The following is a 20,052-nucleotide window of genomic DNA, read 5'->3' as shown; positions in this document are numbered from 1 at the left end:
CCTACGTTTAGGGAGGTGGATTTAGGTACATGGGAGTTTCTCCAGAAACGTAAACTTAGAAAACTACTTCAAAGCACGGTGGTGGCAGTGCACACCTTTAGTCCCAGCACTCAGGAGGCAGAGGCAGGTGGATCTCTAAAGTTCAAGGCCAGCCTGGTCTACAAAGCAAGTTCCAGGATGGCCAGGGCTACACAGAGAAACTCGGTCTCAACAAACAAACACACAAACAAACAAAGATTACTTTAGGCTGCACATGGTGGCACACACCGTCAATACTGGGGAGGCAGAGGCAGGTGAATTTCTGTTGAGTTTGAGGCCAACCTGGTCTACATCAGAGAGCTCTAGGACAGCCAGGGCTATATAGAGAGATATGGTCCCAAACAAACAAGTAAACAAACAAAGCTCCTTTATCACTGTATTTACTTGTATATTTTCAGTTTGTGCATGCACATACACAGTAGGAATTGTTGAGATTCTGCCCCCACTCCAGCTGCATGGCCACACATGCACAGTTTAGCCTCTGGTAAGGGGTCTTGCATCTTAAGTCATCAGTGTGCGCTGGAGATTGTTGTGCGTGCATGGTGTGGTCACACGATCTGCGCATGCGTGGTGTAGCTCCATAAGCCCACCAGTGCGTGTTCACAGGAATCCTTTAAGAAGCCAGACACAAACTCCCCCCTCTCTCCTCTGTTCTCTCCTCCTCCACTCTCTCTCTCTGCACGCGCTTCTTCCCCAGACCTGGTTCTTTTGTTCCCCACCCCCACCAATAAAGCTCTGATGCTGGGTTTTGCTGTGGCTCATGCCTCATGAGCTTTCTGCACGGTAACCAACGCTGCATATCATTTTTAAAAAACAACAGGTATGCACGTGCAAGTCAGGCTGAGTTGATGCTCCCTTACTATGTGGGTTCTGAGGATTGAACTCAGGTCATCATCGGGCTTGGCAGTAAACACCTTCACCCACTGAGTTACTATCTCAAGCCCCAACACAGGCTTTGGAGGCAAGCAAAATGGGCTGTCTACATTTTCCAGGGCTTGTACGAACTTCATGATCCTAGCCAATGACTTGCCGTACCCTCCCAAGCCTGCTCAGCTAACTGGAGTCTTACTACCCAAGACCAAATGAGGAGACCAGCGTCTGGAGATGCAGCAACGGTCCTCCTCTGCGGACTCTCTGGTCCCCAAGCCTACTGCCTAAGCAATTAACCCCTGAAGTGGCCCTTGGCACTTTGCAGGGTGCAGATGAGACCAGGTGGATGGGCTCCATACAATCCACAGGACCTCAAGGCATCTAGGCAGGAACTGGGGCTCAGTTTTGCAGGCCCAGGCTACCATACCTATGATACCCAAGTACCATCCCCCCAAGTAAGGTCCATCTGTAAATCTGCCCAGAGTTAAAATCTCTCTGAGGAATAACAGTATGACAGGAGAATGACACTGGATCACATAGCCCAGAGGAGCCCTGGTTACCAAAGAATGATAGCACAGCCCAGGTCCTTTCACCTAGGAAAGATGTCAGAGGGTTATCAGCACTGGGTTTTGCAGTATGAGTAAGAGGTTGTTAGGAGAGGGGAACCACATTCCAGAAGAGGACAATGGGAAAGGCAGGAGGTGAGACAATGGAATGGAGGAAGGTGTATGGAGTGGAGGTGAGCTGGGAGTGGGTGGCATGTGCTGGGACATCACAGACATCACGGGGTTCATTCTTTTGTGCTTTTACTTCCTGCACCAGAATGTGAACAGAGGGAGAGGCATGATGGAACCTGCATTTCACAGAGGGAATGTGACAGGCAGGCCAGTAATTACAGGGACGAAGCAGGAAACCAGTCTGGTCATCTGCATTCCAGATGACAAGGCCTTTAAGAAAGCCACAGGGTGGAACAGCAGGCGAGCGGGGCTCTGTGCCCTGTGAAACATGGGGTGGGGGTGCAGACGATGGAGGGATTCGATCTGGGTCACTGAGCAGGACATGGAGAATGAAAGGAGAGTCGGGGACAGGAGCGGAAAGGTGATGAGTTCCTGCCTTCAGGAAAGCCCAGGACACCCACATCTAGAAGCCCTGACAGTGCCTGAGACAATGCAGGGGTCAGCCGCACACTGACAACTCTCAAGGATGGTGTTCGTGAAAAGCAGGCAAACACGAGGATGGAACCCAGGACCTCATGCGTGCGAGGCAGGTTCTCCACACCCTGAGCCACATGTGAGGCCCACCTGCTCTCCACCCCAGCCACGCCCCTAGCTCCACATTGGGGGATTCTATGTAGGTTCTACCCAAACCACACCCCCAGCCCCTCACTGGGGTAGTGCCCAGTTCCTGTCCCACCGCCTTTGATTATCTCAGTGAGGGCATAAGAATTCTCCTGGAAGGCGGGGATACCGCTCCACAGCTTCCCCCGGGGCAGCCCACCACAGCCTCTTCGGCTCTCAGACCATCGCTGGGGTTGGGAAGACCCCACTTAGACTCAGTGCGGGGCTCCAAGGGCTCCTTTACACCCAGGCCCAGCTTGCTGGCCTCAGGCAACTCTGTAAACGGCTGGGAGCTTTTCACATCAGCCCGCCAGCGGTCTGCAGCCTCTAGCTTTGATAAGGTTTGCTTCCCTCAAGTCTCTCAAAGGTTTAGCCCGCCCCTGCACAAGTCTGGCCTGGGGCGGCCTCCTCTCAGGCTGATAACAGTTCACTAATAAGCAGTTTGAAGACGTTTCATCCACCCTGTTACAGGCCTGGCTAGAGGCCAGTCAGCTCAGAATAATCTCAGCAGCCCTGTGCCCGCCTCGTAACGTCCCCCAAGAACCCAGTATGGGAGCCAAGCAGATTTCCACATGCATGCGCTCCAACCGGCTTCCATGGCTGGTGGACTCCATGTTCCACAGCGGGTAGGAGGCTGAGGTGACAGGGCTTTTCAATAAGGATTCTGAGGCTCAAGCCTGTAGCCTGCCTTTCCTGCCATGGCCATCACCGTCATCAGAACACCAAGATGGCCCTGTAGGCAAAGGCACTTGCTGCCAAGCCTGAGTTCAATCCCCAGTAACCCATGTGGTAGAAGGAGAGAACCAACTCTTGCAAGCTGCCTCTGAACTCCAGATGCACACTGTGACACTGCCCCCCATAAATACATGTAATTATTTTTATTATTACACATTGTTTTTAAACAGGACTTTGCTATGTAGCCCAGGAGAGACTTGAACTCGTGAGTCTCCCAAGTGTGGGCTCCAGCCTTTAAAACAACAAAAACATGGTTGTGTGTGTGTGTGTGTGTGTGTGTGTGTGTGTGTGTGTGTGTCTGTCTGTCTGTCTGTCTGTCTGTCTGTCTGTGTTCTTTCCTTCTACTATGTGGGTCTGAAGAACAGTACTGGGTTAGACTTTCAGACTTGAGGGTGAGTGTTTTTATCTGTCAGGCCATCTCAGTGGTCCCAGCTTGCCCTTTAAACTGCACATTTGGGCTGGAGAGATGGCTCAGGGGCTAACACACTTGGTGTGCAAGCACGAAGACCTGAGTTTGAATTTCCTGCATCCAACATCCATGTACAAAGCCAGGTGTGGCAGTGTGTGTTAGGGTGGAGAGGGTCAGAGGCAGGGGGATTTCTGAAGTTTGGGAGCTGCTTATCCAGCTTTAGCTCCAGTGCAAGATCCTGTTTCAAGAAACAAAGTGGTCAGGGACAGGACAGGCGCCCGATGTCCTCTCCAGGCCCCCAGGTACACACCTGGATGGATGCACTTGCGCACACATGCATACAAACACCAGTACACAGGACTCATGTAGCCCACGCTGGTCCTGAACTCTCTATGTAGCCTAGATGACTCTGAACTTCTGATGCTCCTGTTTCCACCTCTCAGGTACTAGGATTACAGGTGTACTACCACACCCAGCTCACGTGCTGCTGAGGATGGAACCAAAGGCTTTGCACACGTTAGACAAGTTCTAGGCCCCTTCTGGGAATCTTTTCTGTCTGCTTTCTGAGACAGAGCCTTACATAGCCCAGGCTGGCCTTAAACTCACTATGTAACCGAGGATGACCTTGAAACTTTTGATCCTCCTGCCTCTACCTGCAGAGAGCGGGGATGACAGGTGGACATTAGCATGCCTGGTTTCTGCTTTATGCTGTACTGGACATCAATCTTTTAAAAGGTTATGTCAACTGGTTGCTCAAAATCAAAACTGGGTGGCAGGAAGACCCAATGGGTGGGGAAAGGTGCTGCCTCCAAGCCCAATGACCTGAGTTCTAGCCTCGGGACCCACGTGGTGGAAGGAGAGAAGTGACCCTTGCAAGTTATCATCTGATTGCCACTCACTCAATAAATAAGTGCGGTAAAATAAAACCCGTCAGTGTCTGGAAATAGCTTTCATGACGGTTGTTGGTTCTGAGAAGACAGGTTCAGCGACAGTGACCACACAGCAAAGCTTCCAAAACCCCCTCTGGCCCTACAAACAAAAGGGGAGGGTTTGGAGAGCTGGCTCAGCGGTTAGAGCACTGGCTGCCATTGCAGAGGACCCGGGTTCGGTTCCCAGCACCCACATTGTGTGGTTCACAACCGCCTGTAACTCCAGTTCCAGTTCCAGGAACCTGATCCCCTCCTCCGGCCTCCATTGCTACTACACGCATATGGCGCACATACATATGCTTAGGCAAACAGTCACACGTAAAAACAAATCTTAGAACAAAACAGAGAGACATGGCCAAGCTTCATGAGTGAAATAAAGAACACGTGTCAGCAGAGGTGGCCAGGAGGAGGGCAGAGGGAATCAGACACTTGAAGAGGTCAGAGGGTTTTTTTTTTCTTTCAGCAAATAGAAAAGCATTCTGTCCTCAGCGGGAGCAGAGCAGAAACTGTGCACACAAGATGCCCCTCCCCCTGGGGGACCAGTTCTCTTTGATGACTTTAGAAGTGAGTCCTTTGACTCATTCCATTTCTGGAAAAAGATACATCAAACGGAGTCAGGGCAGGGGAACCCCGGAAAGGTGCCATGGGAGGGAAGCTCTGGTCTGAACTTGCCCAACATAAGTCAATCTTTCCAAAGGAAGGAACAGAACAACTGTCTTTAGTCTGGTCAGCAAGATGGCTCAGCAGGGAAGCCGGCTTGCCGCCATGCCCGACAAACTGAGTTGGATCTCCAGGACTGACATGGTAGAAGCAGAGAACTAACTCCCCCAAGTTGTCCTTTGACCTCCACATCCCCCTCCCATAAATAACCTGGTAGTACCTGAACTCTTTGTAACCCACCCCCAGATAACATGCACCACAGCAGAAAAAAAAAAAAAATCCCTGGAAGAAAGGCGGACCCACCATCACTCAGCTCCTGAGACCCTAGGTTCCAGTTGCCCTCCTCCTAATCTGAGGCTTTACCACGTTTACAAAGCCACACAGCCTAGAGGCAGAACTGTAGAAAGGCCAATTCTATGGGCCAGAGAGATGGCTGGGGTGGTACAAGCTTGGGGACCACAGTCTGGATGCCAGGCACCCATATAGAAAGCCATGTTGTAGAAGTGTGCACCGGTAAGTGTGCACAGCTTTGGGGAGGTGGAGATAGGCAGAGATCCTGAGTGAGGTCTTGCTGGTCAGCTAGTCTAGCCACACCAGTGAGTTCCAGTGAAAGACCAGAACTCAACAGAAGTGGATAGTGGCTGAGAAGGACACTGGACATGGAACTCTAGGTTGCATGTTTGTGTGTATGGGTGTGAGTACCAGCGTGCACTTTCTCTCAAGTGTATGCGCGCGCGCGCACACACACTCTCCCCCACTCACCCTTATGAGTGCTGACAAACTATGATCCATGGATCAGACACTTGAATTTGTAAATAATCTTTTTATTGGAATGTGGCCACATCCACTCAGTCGCATCTAATCTGCAGCTGCTTTGGAGCAGCTGCAATGGACGCTGTGCCCTCAGCCTAAAACCTTTACTGCCTGGCTCTTTTTCCTAATTATGGTTTGATCAGTTCCACCTCATCTCCCTCTTCCTCTATTCCAGCTCTTCAATCCCCACTACCACTTTCCCCTCCCAACTTCCTATTATCTCTCTCTCTTTTTTAAAGACCCATGGAGTACACTTACTGTTGCCAGCATGTACCTGGGTGACTGGACCCCTCAGGGACTACATCCCTGAAGAAAACCAACTCTCCTTCTCCTGGCAGCCACCAGTTGACACTAACTTCTCAGCTAGGGGTGAGACTTCAAGAGCCTCTCCCGTCCACATTCTTGGCTGCCTTGATCATGTGCGTACTACCTGGGTTTTAGCAGAAAGCAGTTTGCTGGTCCCTCTACTGTATCTAATTAGCTTGTTCTGGAGGGAGGGCCAACTTTCCACCATCAAAAAAATGTCCCAGGCAGGGATCACCACGAGGTGAGAGAACACCCATTATTATGCCTGACAGCAGGAGGGATTAGAATGAAGTGCAGAGTGGATTAACTATGGGGAACCATCACCAAGTTTCAGAGTGCTAAACTTCCAAAAGGAAGCAGGTACTTTGGTCTCTGAGCATCTTCACATCCCTATAAGCCTAAGGAGGCCAGCTATAATGGCTCAGAAGCTAAGAGCACTGGCTGCTCTTGCAGAGAAGTCTTGGGTTCAACTACCAGCATCCAAATGGAGGCTCACAACTGTCTATAACTCCAGTTCCAGGGTAGCCAATGCCCTCTTCTGACCTCCACAGGCACAGGGCACCAATGTGCAGAGGCACACATGCAAGTAAAACACTCATACGCATAAAATAAAACTAAATATTAATTTTTTTAAAACTTTATTTTTATTTTATGTACATTGATATTTTGCCTGCATGTCTGTGTGAGGATGCCAGATGCCCTGGAAGTGGAGTTACAGTTGTGACCTGCACTCTTGACCGCTGAGCTATCTCTTTAGTCCCAAATATTATTTTTTTTTTTTTAAAAGCCAGCTATAAAATATTCACGTAAGTCAGCAGCGGGGAAGCAGATGGCTCAGTGAGTAAAGACGCTGGCTGCAAGCCTGGCCCCTTGAGTTTGATCCCGAGGCCCAGAAGGTGGAAGGAGAGAACCGACTCTTACAAGTCGTCATGTGACCTGCACACAAGCTCCCCATACAAAATCAATAAAAATGCAATAAAAAACTTTAGATGTAAGTCAGCAGCCAGTTCCTATGGTCGGAAAATTCCAGAACCTTGCAAAGGCCTTCATTAGCATTCTTTAAAGCTACAATGGCGTGAGCTTGAATATATTTTAACATACCCTGTGTGTGTATCAAGGTCAGGCTGCGAGCTGGCTATGACGAGGTGGTTGGTGGGAGGGATATCTTCTTCCCCCACCCTTTGTCTCTAAAGAGATAGTGTCTTGTGTTACCCAAGTGGGGTTGCAAATCCTGGCTCAAGTGATCAATTTGATAATGCTGATATTTGGTTGTTTTCGGCTCCCATTTTCATGTGTGTATGGGTGGGTACGTGTGTATATGTATGTTTTCTATACATGTGGGTACACATATGTGTGCGAGTGTGTCCCCCTGTGAGCAAGCACTTGGAGGCCTGGGGTTATAATCACTCCTCCACATTACTCATGACGGCAGAGTCTCAGTCAAACCCAGGGCTCTTGCTCTAGGGATCCCCAACTCTGCCTTCTGAGGCCAGAGTCACAGGCATGCTGCCAATCCTGCATTTATGTGGGTTCTGGATCTGATGATTAAACTCTAACCACTCAGTTGTTAACCAGCCCCTGGAAGGTGATAGCTAGGAGAACTATAAACAGCAGGGACAGTATCTGGCAGACTGAACATTTGTTAGTTCATTCATTCATTCATTCATTCATTCATTCATTAATTTGAGGCAGGTTCTCATGGAGCATGGGATGGCCCTTGACAGACTGAAACATTTATTTGTTTACTTACTTATTTATTCATTCATTTATTTATTATTCATTTATTTGAGGCAGGTTCTCATGTAGCATGGGATAGCCCTTGAACCATAATGAAGTTGAAGATATCTTGAACTCCTGATCCTTCTGCTTCTACTTCCCACATGCTGAGGTTATATACATGTGTCACGACAGTGACCTCACTTATGTATCCTTTTACATTTATTTTATGTGTGTGTGTGGTGGTGGGGGGAATACACGCTCCACATCATCAGGCTTAGCAGCAAGCACCTTTACCTGCTGAGCCACCTAGTGGCCCTCACCCTGTCTACTCTTTATAGATTATCTGCAGAGCCCAGGTTCAGATTTGTTCTAGAGAGTCTGGCACCTTCATCATCTCCTCCTTCTCTGGATTAAGTGAGTCTAACTCTACCACCTGAACTTCAAAATGCTGGGACAGCACTGTACACGGTGAAAACCTCACCGTGCAGTAACTGGCAGGGGTTAGAAGCCGGGGGGGTTCAGAGTGGAGAGATGGTTCAGCTGGGAAGCATGAGGACCTGACTTCGAATCTCCAGCGCTGGGACAGGTAGATCCCTGGAACTTGTTGGCCATGTCCGGTAAGCATCTGTCCCACCAGGGCTATACCATGTGGGTAGTACCTCACATCTCTGCCTTAACCCTTGCCACAATGGACAGGCTTTGCAACTTTCTCCTGTGGGGCACTATCTAAGTCTATAACTGACTTTGCTCCCAGTGTACAGGGATTCACTATTTAGCCCAGGCTGACCCTGAACTCAGCATTTTTCAGCTTCAGTCTCCAGAGAGAGGGGACAGTCCCATGCCAAGATGTCTACTCATCTGTGTTTCTTTACAGCTCTCCAAATTGTTATTCCTTTACCTTATGGCTTATTCAGTTTCAAATTCTTCCTTAAAATTCTGTCCCAGGGCCAGCAAGGTGTCTCAATGGGTAAAGGCATTTGCTGCCAAGTTTGATCCCTGGAACTCACATGGAGGACGAAAAGAACTTCCTGCAGGCTGTCTCTTGACTTCCACTCACACACCAGCGCAGTGCGTGTGCGCACAAAACAAATAAATACATGTAAATGAAAACTGTTTTTAATAGTTCATCCCACGGGAGCTGGCCCAGTGGGTAAAGTGTTTGCCCAGCAGGCCTGAGAACTTGAGTTTGACACCAGAATTCACACAAAAAATCTGGATGTGGTGGCACATGTGTGTAATCCTGGCACTAGGGAGGCTAAGACTGGGGGTTCCTTGGGGTACACTGGCCAGCCAAACTAGCCTACTTGGTAAGCTCCAGACTGGTGTCGAAACCCACAGCAAGGCAGGGGAGATGGATCCGAGGGCAAAGTGCAGGATGTACGAGCATGAAGATCTGAGTTCAGATCCTCAGGTAAAGCCAAACCCAGCAATGTACATCTATAATCCCGGGTAGCTCACAAGTCAACTAGCTCTGTGAATGCCACAGCAAAAGAGGGACCCCTCAAACAAGGTGAGGACTGACACCCGAGGCTATCGCCTGATCTCTACACACACACACACACACACACACACACACACACACACACACACACACACAGCACTGTTTCCAGTTCCTTTCCTCCCAGTACATTCAGTCTTGAATTCACTAACTGCCATCAGTTTTAAACACATTGACATATTTGTGTGCGCATGTGCCACAGTCCACATGTGGAAGACAACACTCAAGAGCTGACTCTTTCCTCCCTCCAGAGCCCTGGGACTCAAACGCAGGTTACTAGACTTGGCGACAGTGCCTTTATCCAGTGAGCCACCTTGCTGCCCCAATCACCATCAGTTCACCAAAAAGACACCCAGAAGCTAACTTAGCTGCCACTCCCCAGCCATGGGCAACCACAATTCCACTGTGTCTGTGGGAAATGCCCACTCTGGACACTTCAAGTTCACTTACGAATCAGAGCTTTCTTTTCATTGCTGAATTAACATTTCATCATAGAGATGGGCTATATATGTTATTTATCCCTCAGATTAGCATGGGCATCTGGGTTTATTTCCTTTACTGGGCTTTTACGAACTATCCTAGGGATGTCTGTGCACAGATGGACCCTGGCTTGCAACGGTTTGTCTTAGGATTTCTCAGCTTTATGACTGTACAAAAGCAGTATGTATCCTTCCAATAGAAACTGTACTTCAGGGCCGGTGAGATGGCTTGGTAGATCCAGGTGCTGCTGCACAAACCTGATGACCTTACTTTGATCTTCAGGACAGAAGGAGACAACTGACTCCACCCAGTTGTCCTCTGACCTCCACCTCAGTGGCAGACATGTGCACCCCCCCTCCACTAAATGAATAAAACTTTAGAAAAGAAACTATACTATGCTGCTTGCTAGACTGTATTACAATGTATTTTTTTTCTTTGGGTGGCACTAGACTTCTAGGTTCTCATGACCATAAGGCAGGCACTATACCACTGGTCTACAACCACAGCAAAACTGTTTTTACTTCGAGACAGTGTCTCAGCAGGTTGCCTAAGGTGACCTCAAACTCACCCTGTAGCCTAGGAAAACCTTGGATTCATGATCCTCCTGTTTCAGCTTCTCAAGTAGTTGGAATGGTACACCTGTGCCACCACAGCAGGTTTTCTCCTTCCTTCCTTCCTTCCTTCCTTCCTTCCTTCCTTCCTTCCTTCCTTCCTTCCTCCTCCCTCCCTCCCTTTCTTCCTTTCTTTATAATTATCTCATAGGGCTGGGGAGATGGCTCAGAGGGCAAAGGCATCTGCTGCCAAACCTGGCAACCTGAGTTCAATCCCCAGGACCACCATGGTAGAAGGAGAGAACCGATTTCCCCACATTGTCATCCACTGACCCTCTACACATGCCCACACACTATATACAGAAACGTACACACCCCTCCACACACACACATACTACACACAGTTAAAAGCTTAGCTCACAAAGTAACAGGTTTCTTTATGACATTTTCACACTTAATTCTGGTAGCTCTCCACTCCACCTTCTCCAATGCACCCTCCTACCCTCAATATTCCTCCTTCCACTTTCACTATCTTACGTGTTCTATTGCCTCCCCGTTTCACAGGCCCCTTTCTGGTTTCCCACCTGGAAATATATATCTATCTATATATCTATATCTATATATCTATATATAGATATAGATATATAGCAATTAGAAACAAGGATCTACACATTTGGTAAAACATGCGGTATTTGTGAGGAATGAGCCCAGCTTTAAATGCATTTCCAACTTCTGATGGTTTCTCGGGACGAGTTCTCACCAGAAATCCCCAAAGCATTTTTGTGTGGTGTATGCTCCTGCGTGTGTATGCAGGGACCTTCGTGGAGGGCTCGAGGAGGAGGCTGGGTGTCCTGCTCTGGAGTCAGAGTCTCTCACTGAACCTGGGGCTGCATTGGGAGCCAGCCAGCAAGCCCAGCTCTTATCTCCACCCCCACGCACAGCACTGGGGTTAGAGGTGTTACCTCGTTTTTTGTTTGATACGGGGGTCTCACTATGTAGCTCTTGGAGGTCTTGGTGTTCACCTTGAAGAACCAGCTGGCCTCGAAGAGACCCCATCCTGTCCCCCGAGTGCTGGGATTGAAGGCACGCACAAACAGAACTCTTGGCTTCTATTCGTTGCGGTTTTTAAATGCAAGTGCATAAACATCTTCACCCAGGTTTTCATGCTTACACAACAAGCACCCGTACCCACCTAGCCCCTCCTGTAGCCTTGCTCTACATTTTTATAGAGCTCTGTATTCCTTTCTCTGGCTTAGACCCTTAATTCTAGGTTTAGTCTCAAGACTGTCAGAATCAGTTTTTCCAAAGCAACTACAGCATTCTACATTCCTACTGGAAGTACAGAGGGTCTCAATCCCTCCATCCTCCCATCCGCCCTTATCTCCTCTCTCTTTTGGCTAGAAGGATGGAACCTGCAGCATATACTTGTCAGGCAACCACTGCGGAACAGGGCCACGCTCACAGGGCCACGCTCACAAGTCCCCGTCTCTCCCAAACTTCAGTTAGCACTTCCTGGACCACGTAACAAAGGGGCACAGTGACCCATCAACCACCCTACCCACCACTGCAAGCACCCAGTTGACATTTGATCCTAACCACACTGACATAGTGAAAATGTAACCACATACTGTTTCTTAAACATGTTCTGTCAGAACCTTTAGAACTGCGCCCCCCCCCCAGATATGATACAAATCAGTGTATCTGCCGAGATATGATACAAATCAGTGTATCTGCTTTTAATACTTTGTTTTTCTAGACTGAGTCTCATGTAGCCCAGGATGGCCTCAAACTCACTGTGGAGCGAAGGAAGCCCTTGAACTCCGGGTCATCTTGCCTCCAGGTTTCGAGTGCTGGGGTTACAGGCTTGTACGAACCACCACACCCTGGCTTCCACAGTGCTGGGAATGGAAGTCCAGCTTTGTGCTCAGAACAAGCACTCACCAAATGAACCACATTCCTGTTGAGCCTAACTACATTTCACACTTAATGGAAGGGATGACTCTATTTACTCACAAAGGCAGAGAAGCCGGCTGAGTTCAGTTTACTCACAACTTGATTTGAATGAGAAAGCGACCGAGTGCGGGAGAGACAGCTGCAGGGGCTGACGCACCAAGCTCGCGGGGAGGAGGACATTGTTTTCTTCTAACTGCTTTCCTCCCCTGAAAATAAATTCCTCCCAGTCCCTCCACAGCCACCCCTGGAAAGTCTTGCACCTGGTGAGAGGGTTTGTCACAAGGTAACCAGGCGGCTCTAGGTCCCTTTCAGCAGGGAAAGTGTTTACTTAACAAGTAACAAACAAAGTGGGCTCGGTTTTAGACAGGATTTGGGGCTCTAAATAATTTAAGGCAGCTGGAGGTGAAAATTGCTGAAAAGTCACAGATGGGGTTGGAAGAAATGGAAACATGACCCAGGATGGGAGAAATGAAGGAGACCGTGATAGGAGATCAGAACTATGTTAAACTCGTGGTAGATAAACACAGGGAGGGAGGCCCAGCTGCTGGCCACAGCCAGGGTGCCTGGGGTGGGTGAGCCTGTGCAAGTGGCCAAATTGCTACCGTGTGACAAGAATGCAAATTACACCCAGCTCTGCAAGAAACCGCCGAGGGGCCACGGCAATGGAGCAAGTCCGGAGCCATTCACCAGTGACCTTAAACCACAGACCCTCTGAATCTCTCTAACCTGTGACACTAAACTAGAAACAACCTGGGTGCCCAGCCCTTGAGAAGTAGGGGTTCAAGGCCCGACCTCCAGGAAATAATAATAATAATGGAAATAAGGGGCTGGGGAGGTGGCTTAGTAGTAGAGTTTTCCCAGTATGCAAGGAACTGGGTTCAAGCCGCAACACCATACAAGTAAATAAATGATATAAAACAAAACTCCTTACAAGACGAATCATTTCTTTAGACGTCCTGCCCCTGCCCCAGAGAGGGGCTTGGGGACCAACAGAAGTAACAAACAGGGACAAACAGGACAAACTCCTGATCCAATCCAAACCACCAAGACACCCAACTCTCCTGGACTCACACCACCAACAATCTAGGCTTGGGGTGTGAGATGGCTCAGCGGACAAAAGTATTTGCAGCACAAGCCTGGTGACCTGAGTTCGAATCCCAGAGCTTACAGAGAAGTGGAAAGAGAATCTACTCCGAAGTTGTCCTCTGGCACCCGCACTCACACACATCATGCGCACACAACGATCCTCCGGGGTCTGGAAGCAGGTTCATATGCACAGGTTATGTAACACTGAGCATGGACCATATGCCAGACATTCCAATACATCCCTTACATATTACTCCCCCTGAACCCACATCTAGTCCATATTCTCATTTTAACGAGAAGACTGAAGCTTGGTGATGTTACATGGCCCATGACAGAATTGGGACCAGACCCCAGGTCTGACGTGACAGAGACGTCTTTTCCTTACAGTTCAAAGGCTAATCATTCATCCAGACACCTGCAAAAAACAAAACAAAACACACAACCCCTTCGTCTTCAAATTGCTCTTGCTCACCAAGCTGTGTGCACACGCTCAACAAGAAATAAAAAGGCCGTTGAACGCCACAGACGCGGATCCCAACGCCCCAGAACTGAGCAAAGACGGAGAGAGACGTGCTGCTTCAGTGATAAACTTGGAGGAACTTTCCCCCTCCTGGCCAGCCGTTTCTTCTACCAAGCTACAGGCAATTAAAAAAGAAGATAAGGAGAGGACAGCAACAACAAATCTCTCAATTTGGCTGCGAGCAATCAAAGTTGCAGCGCACCTGCTGAGTTCTCAGCCCGGAAGGAATTTAGAAAGCAAGCAACAAAACACGCCCGGTTTGCACCCAAACGCTGGCGGGCAAAGGTGTCGAGATTCCTGGAGGGCCTAAAGTGGTGCAAGGAATTGCTGTGGGGGACACTCCACCCTTGACCCTGGCCCTGGTATCCCCAGGCTAGGAGCAAAGAGCTGCATTTAGTTGAGTGGCTTTTCCCTTTCCTTTCCAGGAAAGGTGGCTGCAGCGTCCACGGCACTGAGACAGGGTGGCTGGGTATGGTCTGCACCACTGCACCCCACATTCTCTACTTGGAAACCCCTTGTATGAAGAGGTCACCTGCATGGGAGACGCGAACGGCCCTGAGGCCGCTTTGGGAGTATGTTGTCTACCAAACGTTTCCAAAGGGTCCCCATCCCCGGCTCCTGCGCCGCGGAAATCGCCCCGGCCCCCTCACCTCCGCAGGGTCCCCCACAGGCCGCTCTTTGCCCTGCTGGCTCCTGGGTCGCTCCGCAGCCTCCGCCCGGCCTCCCAGGAGCCGGAAGCGGTGTGCCGTGCGAGATCAAGCTGCGCGTGCGTAGGCCGTCCCCAGGGGGCGGGGCCCGGAAGAGGGCAGGGCCCTGTCAAGAGGTTGCTCCTCCTGGTACCTGGGACTTGGGGACTTTGCACTTAGCCGGGTCTATCCTTTTATCAACCTCAGACCTCAACATGCATGTGTACAGGTACACACGCTCGTACACACCACACGCACAAACACACAGAAAAACGGAAAAAGAGAACAGAAAGAAAACAGTTACAACAAAAATCCCCAAAGCTAGTAGACAGGGTGTGAAAAGCACAACAGGTTTCTCAGAGTATCACCTACTGCCAGCTTTTAAGTCTCACAGTCCTGTCCCTTGCTTAGGCATACCCTTTTCTTCTTTAATAAACTCTCTCTCTCTCTCTCTCTCTCTCTCTCTCTCTCTCTCTCTCTCTCTCTCTCTCACACACACACACACACACACACACACACACACACACACACACACACCTAGGAAGCATAAGATGCCTGCAAACAAGCTGCTGAACACTGAAAAGCATATCAAAGACCCCACTGGGGTGGGGCAGCAGGAAAACCGGCTGGCCAGCAGCCCGATGACCTGACTGGATACAGGGAACCACTTCCATCTTGGAAGGCGAGAACGGTCATCACAGAGTGGTCCTTTGACCTCTACCACACATACGCCATGTACATACAAGTGCCTTCCAACCCCAAACTAGGAGGGGGTGTCAGGGCTGGAGTTAGAAGGGGTAGACCTTGGCTGGCTGAGGATGGAGTTCAGTCAGGAGAGTGCTTGCATCGATTATAGGAAGCTATCCCCTGCACTGCACAAATTGAGCATAGTGACATATATTTATCATCCTAGCACTCAGGAGGTGGGGGCAGGAATATCAGGAGCTCAAAGTTATATAGAGAATCCCAGGACAGACTTGGCTACACATATAATTAAAAATTAGTAATAAAAGTAAATAAAAAATAAAGTAGAAAAATTAAACAAGGGGATGAAACAATGGCTTTAGTTCTGAGTTAGGCAAGAACTGAATCCTGACTTAGGCAAGAACTTTTTTTTAATATTAATTTTTATTTCTTGTGTGTGTTTTTCTCAGTGTATGCACGTGCACCATGTGTCTCCCAGATGCCTAAGGAGGCCAGAAGGTGTTTGATCCCTTGGAATTGGAATCATCAGTGGTTATGAACCACTATGTGGTGCTGGGAACCATCATGGGTCCTCTGCAAGAGCAGCCAGTGCTTTTGAGCACTTAGCCATCTCTCCAGCCCCAAATAACGTCCAGCTAGACAAAGGGGCACATGCATGTAATCCCAGCAATTTAAATGGCTGAAGCAGGAGAATCATATGAGACCAGGAGTTTGCAACCAGCCTCCATGATATTGTAAGGTCCTATTTTTCAAAAGCAGTGTAAAACAAACAAACAAACAAAAAATCCTTTCTCAAGGAACAACAAAAAACTAAGAGAGGCGGGGCGGCGGTGGCGCACGCTTTAATCCCAGCACTCGGGAGGCAGATCTCTGTGAGTTCGAGGTCAGCCTGGGCTACAGAGTGAGATCCAGGACAGGCTCCAAAGCTACACAGAGAAACCCTGTTTTGAAAAAAGAAGGAAAAAAAAGAGTAAGACAGAGAAATATTTAAATTCTTGGGAAGGCTGGGATGTAGTTGTTAGAGTGTCTCGTGTGCACGAAGCCTTGAGTTCCTCCCTCAGCACTATTTAAAACCATTCGCGCAGCAGCGGCGGCACACGCGCGATTCCATTTCTGGGTGGGGCAGGAGAATCAGAAGTTCATCGCCATCCTTGGTTACCGAGTCAGTTTGAGGGCAGCCTGGCTTACCTGAGATGATGCCTCCAAAATAACAACAAAACCAAAAGTCTTGGGGCAGCAGGATGGCTCCGAGAGTTAAGGCGCCTGCTGCCAAGTCTGACAATCTGAGTTTGATCCTCAAGACCCACAAGATACAAGGAGAGAACTGACTCCAGGAAGAAGTCCTCCACCTCTCACATGTGGGCGCTGGCAAGTGTGCCCACCCCCAACAAAACAAACAAACGTGGAATCTTTCTTTCAGCCTCAGTCTCTTCATCTACAAAAGAGATGTAAAGGTAGATGAGGATGCCCTTGAAGGAGTTAGGTGTTTGAGACAGTGGAAGTACTCAGCAAGGCTGCCCCTTGCCGTTATCTGCACAAAATCTTCGGGATCACAACCTTCCATTCAAGGAATTAGAGGCTTCGGGAACTGTTGTTTGCCAAGGACATATTTGTTGGGGTTTATTGATCAGCCAGCTCTGGTAGGCCACCCCAGCAGTCTACTTTGCTCACTGCTGGGTCATCTGGCTCAGGGGTGAGCCAGTGTATTTCTCTAAAAAGCCGTCCAGAAAATAGTCTGGCTTTGTAGAACTTGCTGTAAATGACTCACTTCTACCATTGTTACCTAAATGCAGCAGCAGGCAATACAGACAGAAAGGGAGGGTAAAGATAGGGCTCAGTCTGTAGAGTGCCTGTCTAACATGCATGAAGCCCTGGGTTCCACACCCAGCGCCTCATAAACTGATTGTGATGATACATGATGGTAATCCCAGAAGGACTAGAACTTGAGAGCAGTCTGGGCTATGTGAGACCCTTTCTGAAAGGAAGAGAGAGAGAGAGAGAGAGAGAGAGAGAGAGGGAGGGAGGGAGGGAGGAGGGAGGAGGGAGGAAGGGAAGGAAGGAAGGAAGGAAGGAAGGAAGGAAGGAAGGAAGGAAGAGGAAAGGAGGGCAGGGAGAGAGAAAGGGAGATGGGGAGGTTATGGGGTGGGGGAGAAAAGAAAGAGAGGAGAGAAAAAAAAGAAACCATGATGTCACACCTACTCAAATAGGAAGACAGCAAGTTCAAGGTCTTCCTGGGCTGCTGAGAGAGTTCAAAGGCAGCCTGGATAACTAAGAGATTCTGTTTCAAAAAGTAAAAAGCAGGCTGGAGGTGTATCTCAGTGGTAGGGCACTTGCTTAGAATCCCCCAGTGGGGAGCTGGGGGGCATAGTTCAGTGGTAGAATACTGGCTAGTGTGTTGTGTCTCCTGGGTCCAGTAACCATTACAATAAACAGTAGTAGCCACAGGCAGAACATCCATAGTCCTGTAACTAGCAGAACAACACTTTGAAAAGAAGGAGGGGGCAGATGATGAAGAAAAGCCTGCCATCGGTGTCTGGGAGGCTCTAGGTCTGTTGTTCTTCCTTCAAAGTCTATGCACACCTAGGGCCTCCTAGTAGTCTCAGGTAACCTGGGGCTACTCTGCCCAGCACCAACTCCAGACATTTGACAATGTTTGGAGACATTTTCTCAAAACATTAGGCAGGTGCTACTAGTGCCTAGTTGGTCGGGATCATTGTTCTAAGAGTATTACTTGACCTGCTCCGTTTCCGACCTGGGCCGGTTCATCCCTCCTTAGGCAACCTGAGGGTCCCCCGCTCCCGGGAGGTCACCATATTGATGCTGAACTTAGTGCAGACACCTGATCGGCATAACGCACTACAGCCCAGAACTCCTGGACTCAAGCGATCCTCCTGTCTCAGCCTCCCGAGTAGCTGGGACTACAGGCATACACCACCGCGCCCAGCTCTAAGAGAATTACTTGGCCCTTTCAAAGGCCAATAGTGCTGATGTCATGCACTTGAACCTTAAACTTGCCTGAGTCTTGATTTTAAATACTCTATACAAACTGCATACACACACACACACACACACACACACACACACACACACACACACGCGCGCGCACGCACACACGCGGCGCGCACGCACACACACACACCATAGACTCTCATGTATTCAGGTTGCCCTTGAATTCACTATCTAACCTACTTCAGTGTTGAGCTTCTGATCCTCCTGCCTCCACCTCCTGAGTTTTGGGATCACAGACATGCACCTCCCATGCTGAAGGTGGAGTCCAGGGTTTTGTACATGCTAGGAATGCTCTACCAGCAGATCCACATCTCCAAAACCACACACATGTTTTCTAAAAGGCAACTACCATACTACCTACTCTTTAATTCTCTTCAAAATTTGGCTTGATTTCAAAGGGGCAATGTTCTAAATCCCAGTGACAATCAGAGTCCTCTCTCCCTGGGGATTCCCAGAACCTAGGACTGTTTGCTAAGCACAGACTCATGCCAGCCCAGCCCAGCCCAGCCCAGCCCAGCAGGTTTGGACAGCCCCCAGAGGGAGGAAACTCCATGCTATGGGTTGAACTGTCTCCTCTCAATTCATATTATAGACCCACCCCTTCCCTTATTGCAGAATAAGACCATGGCTCAGCAAAGGATCTTGCCGCCAAGACTGATGACCTGAATTCTATCCCTGGAACCCACATGTGAGAGACGAGAACTGACCTCTGTACTCACACACAGATTCACACAGAAAATAAAAGCAAATAAAGTGCAAGCTCTTGCACATGTGCTTATCCTGACTCACATGAGCTTCATAATGGACAAGGTTGAGTCCTGACTCCAACATGATGATGGGGGCCTTAGAGGAAGGGAGCTTGGAGGCTGGCATGATGATACGGTCAGTAAAAACACGTTCCTTGCAAGCACCAGGCACTGAATTTGATCCTCCAGAACCCACGTAAAATAGTGAATGAATGAGTGAGTGAATGAATGAATGAATGAGCCACGCCTGAGGGGCAGAGATAGGAGGGTCCCTGGGGCTTGCAGGCAGCAGCTGAATCATCAAGCTCCAGGTTCTGTGAAGACCTTGTCTCAAAAAAAAAGTGATAGAGGGAAATAGCTAGAATTAATCTCCAGCCCCTGCATGTGTGTGCACGCATGTGCATACATGTCCATGGATGAACCTGTGCACACATCACACATGAAACAAGATGGGAGGGCACATGGGGAAGGCCTGCCAAGACTGCCCTTTGGTGTGCATAGCATACATGAACACCTATAGGTAGGTACACACGTGAACAAACACACATACCACAGAAAGAAAAAGGAAAGAGCGTTTGGGACCCCAATGAGAACATTGCAGGATGATGCCGTCACAAGCTGCAGAGCTAGCAGAAGCTGGGAGGAACCTGACACCCTGTAGATACCTTGACCTTGGTCAGTCGAGCCTCAGAACTACAACAAAATAATTCTGAGATTTTAGCAACTAAGTACCAGGTATTCTGTCGCCACATCAGATAAATACCCTGCCTGAGTCTAGGTCCTGCGGATTCCCCCCCCCACTCCCCCCGGGACAGGGTTTCTCTGTGTAACAGCCCTGGCTGTCCTGGAACTCATTTTGTAGACCAGGATGGCCTGGAACTCACAGAGATTCACCTGCCTCGGCCTCCCCAGTGCTGGGCCTCCCCATTGCTGGAATGAAAGGCATGCACCACCACCACCCGGTGCTGCTTGATTTTTTACAAGGCCAAAGTTGAGTCATG

The 20,052-nt window shown here is 49.2% G+C and overlaps 1 protein-coding gene and 1 long non-coding RNA gene across 4 annotated transcripts in view; both read right to left on the bottom strand.

Annotated features, from left to right (window-relative positions):
- Arhgef18 (Rho/Rac guanine nucleotide exchange factor 18) overlaps positions 1 to 20,052 on the bottom strand; it is a 102,075-nt gene that overhangs the window by 51,930 nt on the left and 30,093 nt on the right. The window contains exon 1 of one of the 2 annotated variants that reach the window (XM_028857341.2): positions 14,556 to 14,657. The exons of the other annotated variant lie outside the window; for it this stretch is intronic. The gene's annotated coding sequence lies outside the window, so the exon portion shown is untranslated. Of the gene's footprint in view, positions 1 to 14,555; positions 14,658 to 20,052 lie in introns of those variants that run through there. 2 annotated transcript variants of the gene reach the window in all.
- On the bottom strand, positions 97 to 18,394 carry LOC119086531. Of its 2 annotated transcripts, none has more exons than XR_005089841.1 (4): positions 18,028 to 18,394; positions 11,097 to 11,101; positions 2,835 to 2,837; positions 97 to 109 (listed from the first exon to the last, which is right to left on the bottom strand). It is a non-coding gene; the product is annotated as an uncharacterized LOC119086531 (long non-coding RNA). The 2 variants fall into 2 exon arrangements; XR_005089840.1 differs by lacking the exon at positions 97 to 109 and adding an exon at positions 1,519 to 1,531.

The sequence above is a fragment of the Peromyscus leucopus genome, chromosome 23 (genome assembly GCF_004664715.2).
Source record: "Peromyscus leucopus breed LL Stock chromosome 23, UCI_PerLeu_2.1, whole genome shotgun sequence".
NCBI lineage: Eukaryota > Metazoa > Chordata > Mammalia > Rodentia > Cricetidae > Peromyscus > Peromyscus leucopus.
Note: the sequence above shows the minus strand (reverse complement) of the source record. Positions and strands in the feature narration are given on the sequence as shown.